The sequence below is a fragment of the Tupaia chinensis genome, unplaced genomic scaffold (genome assembly GCF_000334495.1).
Source record: "Tupaia chinensis unplaced genomic scaffold, TupChi_1.0 Scaffold000403_1, whole genome shotgun sequence".
Lineage (NCBI taxonomy): Eukaryota > Metazoa > Chordata > Mammalia > Scandentia > Tupaiidae > Tupaia > Tupaia belangeri.
Genome location: NW_006159905.1, coordinates 130,446 through 137,113, shown reverse-complemented (window position 1 = coordinate 137,113; position 6,668 = coordinate 130,446). Strand labels below are relative to the sequence as shown.

Below are 6,668 nucleotides of genomic sequence, written 5' to 3'. Positions count from 1 at the left end.
GGTTCACTGCACCCCTGGACTTCTCAGCTCACGATTTGCAGAACCCCTGCAGTCCTCTCAGGACGAACTCTGCCTCCCAGCTCCAACAGATACCGCAGGCTCCCGAGGACACAGCCCCTCTAAGTCCTCTCGCCTCGGAGGGGGAATTTCCCAGGGACCTCGTACCCCAGGGCTTTGCTCCTCATTGTGGATCTGAGACCTTTCTGCCACCCTCTCCCATGTCCCCTGACCTGTCGTCAGACTAGGGCCACACTCCCCACCGGAACTCTTCCCTGTGGCCCCGGCCAGGCCTCACAGTTCTCAGCTCATCGCCCCGGCTCCCTCCCTCTCCAGCAGGGCTGCCACCTTGATCCTGATGACCCCTCAGCATGTGGGATGTAACAGGCTGAATGGTGGTCCCCAAAGCATCCCCCGATCCAAGGAGCCTGTGACCTAGTGTGTGTGGGGTGGCTGTGCCACTATCCCTTCTCCGTTCTCCTCTTGGGATTTTGGGCACGCACGCACGTGCTCCTGGTATGAGTTTCAAGCAGCCAGGTCTGGACTTGAACCACAGTCAGCTCTGTGTGAGTCCAGCTCCTTAACCACGCCACCACCTGCCAGTCCTGCAGCCTAAGTTGCCATGTTTGCTCCGAGATCCTGTTTCCCACATGCTTCCTCCAGCCAGTGACTGAGACAGCAGAGAAACGGCAGGACTGTCCTGTGTTGAAGGCTGACTCAGGCTCCAGGACCCACATGCTAACAGAGCTCTCAGATCGCACGGATCTAGGGTGGTCCCAGCCGACCTCTCCTTCAGCTCACTTCTGCTGTGGCCCAAGGGCTCCCCAGCCTACTGTCTGCCTGCCCGGGTTCTCTTACAAGTACTTCCCCTAATAAATCCTTGCATGTTTAATAGTGTATTGATGTCTGCCCCTTACAGGACCCTAACTCACACCAGGGGCGTCAGGAGTAGTACAAGAACATGGGTGAAAATGGTGGATTTGGGTGCTGACAGGTGACGTGGTGATTAAGGGCGCTGGTCTCCCACATGGTCAACCACGGCTCAAGTCCCAGACCTGGTGGCTTGCTTTCTCTCTCTCTCTCTCTATATATATACCTGTGTGGTCAAATTAAAATAAATAAAGTTAAATAAAATAATTTTTGGAAAAATGGTGAATTTTAGGACCAGCAGTTGGCATAATGGCTACGTCACTGGACTCCCATGTAGTCGATTGCAGTTCGAGTCTCGGACCTGGTGGCTTAACCTCACGCCGGACATGTGTTTGTTCATGTCTAAGATCCCGAGGAGAATGGAGGGGGCGGGGATTGTGGCGTGGCCATCCTCCCTGGGGGGGGATTTCTCGCTTTCTGTCACTCTGTTTTTGTCTTTCTGCTGAGCACATGAGCCCTATAGAAAAAAACCTCTCAAAAAAAAAAAAAAAAAAAAATGGTGGTTGGGACCAGCAGTTAGCATGACTATGTTGCTGAACTCTCATGTAGTTGACTGCGGTTCGAGTGCTGGACCTGGTGGCTTAAACTCACGCCGGACATGTGTTTGTTCATGTCTAAGATCCCGAGGAGAATGGAGGAGAAGGGATTGCGGCATGGCCACCCCACTGGGGGGATGGATTTCTCGCTTTCTTTTTGGCGAGCGCATGCGCCATATAGCAAAAGCCTCTCCAAAAAAACCCCAAAATGGTGAATTTGGACTACTGCCTCCCACCTGGTAGGCTCAGGGACTGCCATTGAATTTGGTAGTGGGACATAGAAGCGCTGGGACAAGGTGACAGCTGACCTGGTGTGGGTTCCATCAGTGTGACCGGATGTCCTGGTTAGGAGTGATGCGGTGGCAGCTGTGATGATAGAAGCCTTTGAGAAGCAGTGGTGTGTGTGTGTGTGTGCGCGTGCGTGTGTGCGTGCGTGTGCGTGTGTAGGCTGGAGGTAGACTCCTACAGAGACAGTGAATTGGCTGGTTACTGCTGCGCTGTGTTGGTGCCTGTAGGATAATGAGACTCTGAGGACTGTTAACTGGTAGTTCCTGAGCGATTGTGAGATCCTCTGTAGTACCTTATGGAGCGTTCACTTCTGGTGGAGAAGGGTGGATAGAGTGGGCTGGTGGCTGAATGTGTGAGGGTCACAGTACTCCAGAGAGGTCTGGACGCTCGGCCACGGCAGGCCTGACGTGGGATAGTCAGGGTCCTGGCGTGAAAGCTAAAATCCAGCAGACCGGAGCAGAGTTGTCCAGTGGGTGCCTATCTGGGTTTCAGGAAAGGCTCACCCTGGTCCAGCACTGGTCAGCTCCTCCTGTGCTGGAGGAAGCTGCAGAAGCTCTCTCTTCTGAAGCCATGGGCGACCCACTCAGGAACTTGGAAAGAACCGGTCATCATGTACCTGCAGGAGGAAGAAACACTTCGAAGCGTGGATTTTTAGTTTATTTTTCATTTCTTTAGAAATAGAGAGTATCCCTAGCTGGTATCCCCAACAAGGTCTTTGTGTTGTGACCCTGTCCGGATCACCAGTATGGACCTAGCGTGGAGAGGAAGACCTCGAGGAGACCTTGCACGAGCGGGGACACCTGTGGCTTCAACATCCGGAGCATCGTGTTGCCATGGCACCACCCCCCCATCTCCACCAAGGGCCTGGGCTTGGATTCTGAGGGTGCCGATTAAGGGAAAAGAATTTCAGGCTAGAAATTGTCCTTTGGTTTGGAGGTATTTCCTGAGGACAGGGGTTTAACAGGGATAGCACCGCATGGGGCAGTCTCACTGCTGCTGTGGCTCTAGGTAGACTGGGAAAAATAATGACTAACTCCCAACTAGTCAGACAGGACTCGTTTCTTTTTTCTTTTTTCTTTTTTTTTTTGAGAGGTTTTTGCTATAGGATGCATGTGCTCGTCAGACAGACAGAGAGAGACAGAGAGATAGAAAGCGAGAAATCACCCCCCAGGGGGGATGGCCACTCTGCAATCCCTTCTCCATTCTCCTCTTGGGATCTTGGGCATGCATGCACATGAGCCCGGTGTGAGTTTAAGCCACTGGGTCCGGGACTCGAACCGCGGTTGACTATGTGGGAGTCCAGTGACATAACCATTACGCTAACTGCTGGTCCCTCAGACAGGACTTTGTAGCCCTGGAATATGATAGAGAGCGGAATAAGAAGACCGAGGGAAGCAGGTATGAAGAATAGAGGTACTGCTGGAGGCCAGAAGACTGACCAGGGGGTCATGGTCCACAAGAGGGACCCAGGGGACCAGTTTTCACAGAAGTCTTCAGGCAGATGTTGGTAAGAGGGAGCTACATCACTAAGAAGTTTGGAGATACTGTCCTCTGCAAGCTGGGATTATGGTAGGAAAGGTTTTCCCAGAGTAGAGCTTATCTTTTATTTTATTTTAGAGAGATTTTTGCTATAGGGTATGTGTGCTCACCAGGGAGACATACAGAGAGAAAGCGAGAAACTATGCCCAAGGGAGGATGGCAAGGCACAATCCCTTTTCCTCCATTCTCTTCTCAAGATTTTGGGCATGCACACACAGATGCCCTGCATGAGTTTCCAGCTGCCAAGTCCGAGACTTGAACTATGATCGACCATGTGGTAGTCCAGTGCCTTAACCACTATACCACCTGCTGGACCTGAGTAGAGCTTTATTAGTATCAATCTGAGGGTATGGCTCTAAGAGACAGGCATCACTAGTGACAGTCTGCCTGCCAAGGCCAGAGGACACATCACCATGGCAACCCCAGAGGAGCAGCCACAGGAGCCTGGCCTGAAGGCAGTTGTGGAGAAGGTGAAGAGTGTGGCCTCTCTTGCATGGAAAGAGGTGGGCAGCCAACTAGGGCGTCACTCAATGTCTATAATAAAAAGCAAGAATTGAGGAGCAGAGGCTGAGGGTGCCTGCTCCAATAGTCATGATTTTACTCTTAGTTCCTAGACCTCAGCCAAGTTTTAGATTCAGAACCTTGTAACTGAAGAAGCATCCATATTTCTAGGAGGAAGCACCCTGGAACACTGCGGCATGTATTTATGGGTCAGTTGCAAAGGAACCAACACCATTTATCCAGATGACACTGGGGAAGGGGAAATGGGCAAAACTTTGCATATTGGTTTGGGTTGACCTTGATACACAGCTATCCAATAGCATCGTCATGTCCCGCCTGTTACACTGGGGCTTATGGAGGCCAAATAGAAAAACTATACAAATGATGGCTCACAGTGAGACCACTGGGTCTACAGATCTACCCTGGTTCTTTTCCCATTCCCCGAGTATATAATTGCCATAGCTATTCTGGCAGTTAGAGTAACTCCACTCTGGGTCTCTGTCTTTCTTAGTCTGGCTTACTGTGCTTAGCATTAAATATTTCATATTCATTTACTTTCTATCGAATGTCAAGGTCTCATTTTTTTCTATAGTTGAGTAATATTCCATAGTGTACATGTGCCACATTTTTTCAGTCATCTAATCTGTTCTTGGACATTTGGGTTTATCTTAGTCTGTTATTGTCCTAGCAGTTGTGGATAATGTTGCAATAAACATGGATGTGTAAGTGTTTTTCTAACTGCGGATTTTCCTATCCCTTGGGTAGATACCTAAGTGTGGAATTACTGGATCATATGGTCGTTCTTTTTTAAGTGTGGAATTACTGGATCATATGGTCGTTTTTTTTTTTTTTTTTTTTTTTGTCTGAAAACAGTCACTCTGTTTATTTACTGACCAGATTACAAAAATAATTATGGTGGATACCTTAGTTCATCCTTCTAATAAGTCTGTTGATCTGGTCTTCCCTATTGTCAACATCTCCACCTTCTACAAAATGAGTGATCTTTTTCTTCATTCTACCTCATGGAGAAGATCATTTGAAGGGCCACAGGAAGTTATTTGCTTCTTTAAAGGGTTTTCCAACAGTGTGGATTTCATGACTCAGATCCTTCAGGCAGATGATGCCAAATTTACCAAGAGATCGAGCAATCAAAGAGTTATCTGTCAAAGCAATTAGCTTCTTATTGATTATGCCATAACCACGTGTGTAGATCAGTTTATTTAGTGACTTCAGGTTCGGGTACCCCTATGGTTCCACAATTCTCAGCATGCTAATTGAAGCCTTGTTGAGCTTAACAAAGGTACTGTTGAAGATCTGGCGAAGATGAAGCAGCTGCAACACCTTTTGAACCTTTGGGCTCACTCCATTGATGCCTCTGATCCTGATGACAAATGCCAACTTAGATTCTGCAGGTGCATAGAAGTTGACACCTTTTCTTGCCATCCTCACCATGCGAATCTCAGTTCTGTACATCTGTCTGTATCCCTTATGATAGTGCTGAGCTCTTTCATAGATAAGCTTCCTCCTTGCCTTTTTTTGGAGAGGTTTTTTTTTCCTTATTGGGTGCATGCGCTCGCCAGAAAGACAGAGAGAGACAGAGAGATAGAAAGCGAGAAATCACCCCCCAGGAGGGATGGCCACGGCGCAATCCCTTTTCCATTCTCCTCTCGGGATCTTGGGCATGCACGCACACGCGCCCGGTGTGAGTTTAAGCTGTTGGGTCCAGGACGTGAACCGCGGTCGACTACATGGGAGTCCAGGGACATAGCCATTATGCTAACTGCTGGTCCCAGCTTCCTCCTTGCCTTTTTGAAGCATCTTTTGAGCAAACTTCTTTCTCAGGATCTTGATCTTCAGCTCTGCAAAATTCCTTCACTTTTTCTTAAGGGTTTCTGGCACAGTAGGAACCTTCTTTTTCTTCTCTTGAACGCCCTCCATGGTTCTAGCTGGAAAACAGCTGGTCATTCTTGTATGTTTTTGAGGAACCTCCATATTGTTCTTCACAATGACTGTATTAATTTGTATTCTCACCAACAGTGTAGGAGGGTTTCCATATCACTGCAGCCTAACCACCACTTACAATTCTTGTTTTTTTAATCTTAGCCATTCTGACTGGGGTTAGGTGGTATCTCACTGTGGTTTTGATTTGCATTTCCCTTATGATAAGGGATACTGAGCATTTTTTTCATATGCTTTTTGGCCGTTTGTATGTCTTCCTTGGAGAGTTGTATGTTCAGCTCGTTTGCCCATTTTTTAACTGGACTGATTTATTTTAGTGGGTGAACTGCTTGAGTTCTCGGGATATTCTGGTTATCAGTCCCTTATCTGAGGCATAGTTTGTAAATCTATTCCCCTATTTTAAGGGTTGTCTCCTCACCCCAATTATTGTTTTTTTTTTGCTGTGCCAAAGATTTTTAGTCTGGGACCAGCAGTTAGCGTAATGGCTATGTAGCATTACTCCCATGTAGCTAGCCAACCACCGTTCGAGTCACAGACCCGGTGGCTTAAACTCACGCCGGGCGCGTGTGCGTTCGTGCCCAAGATCCTGAGAGGAGAATGGAGGAGAAGGGTTTGCGGCACAGCCATCCGCCCAGGGGGTGATTTCTCACTTTCTGTCTCTCTGTCTCTCTCTGTCTTTCTGGCGAGTGCACGTGCCCTATAGAAAAAAAAAAAAAAAAGATTTTTAGTCTGGGAGCCGGCAGGTAGCTTGGTGGTTAAGGGTGCTGGACTCCCACATGACCGACTGCAGTTTGAGTCCTGGACCTGGCAGCTTGCTTCCTCCCTCTCTCTCTCTCTCTCTCACACACACACACACACGCTCTACCCCTCTCTGGTCAAACTGAAATAAATAAATGAATAAATCAAGTTAAATAAAAT

General features: G+C 48.3%; 1 pseudogene; it reads right to left on the bottom strand.

The window, feature by feature from the left end:
* Positions 1–4,715: 4,715 nt before the first annotated feature.
* On the bottom strand, positions 4,716–5,729 carry LOC114008844 (60S ribosomal protein L7-like; annotated as a pseudogene).
* Positions 5,730–6,668: the final 939 nt, after the last annotated feature.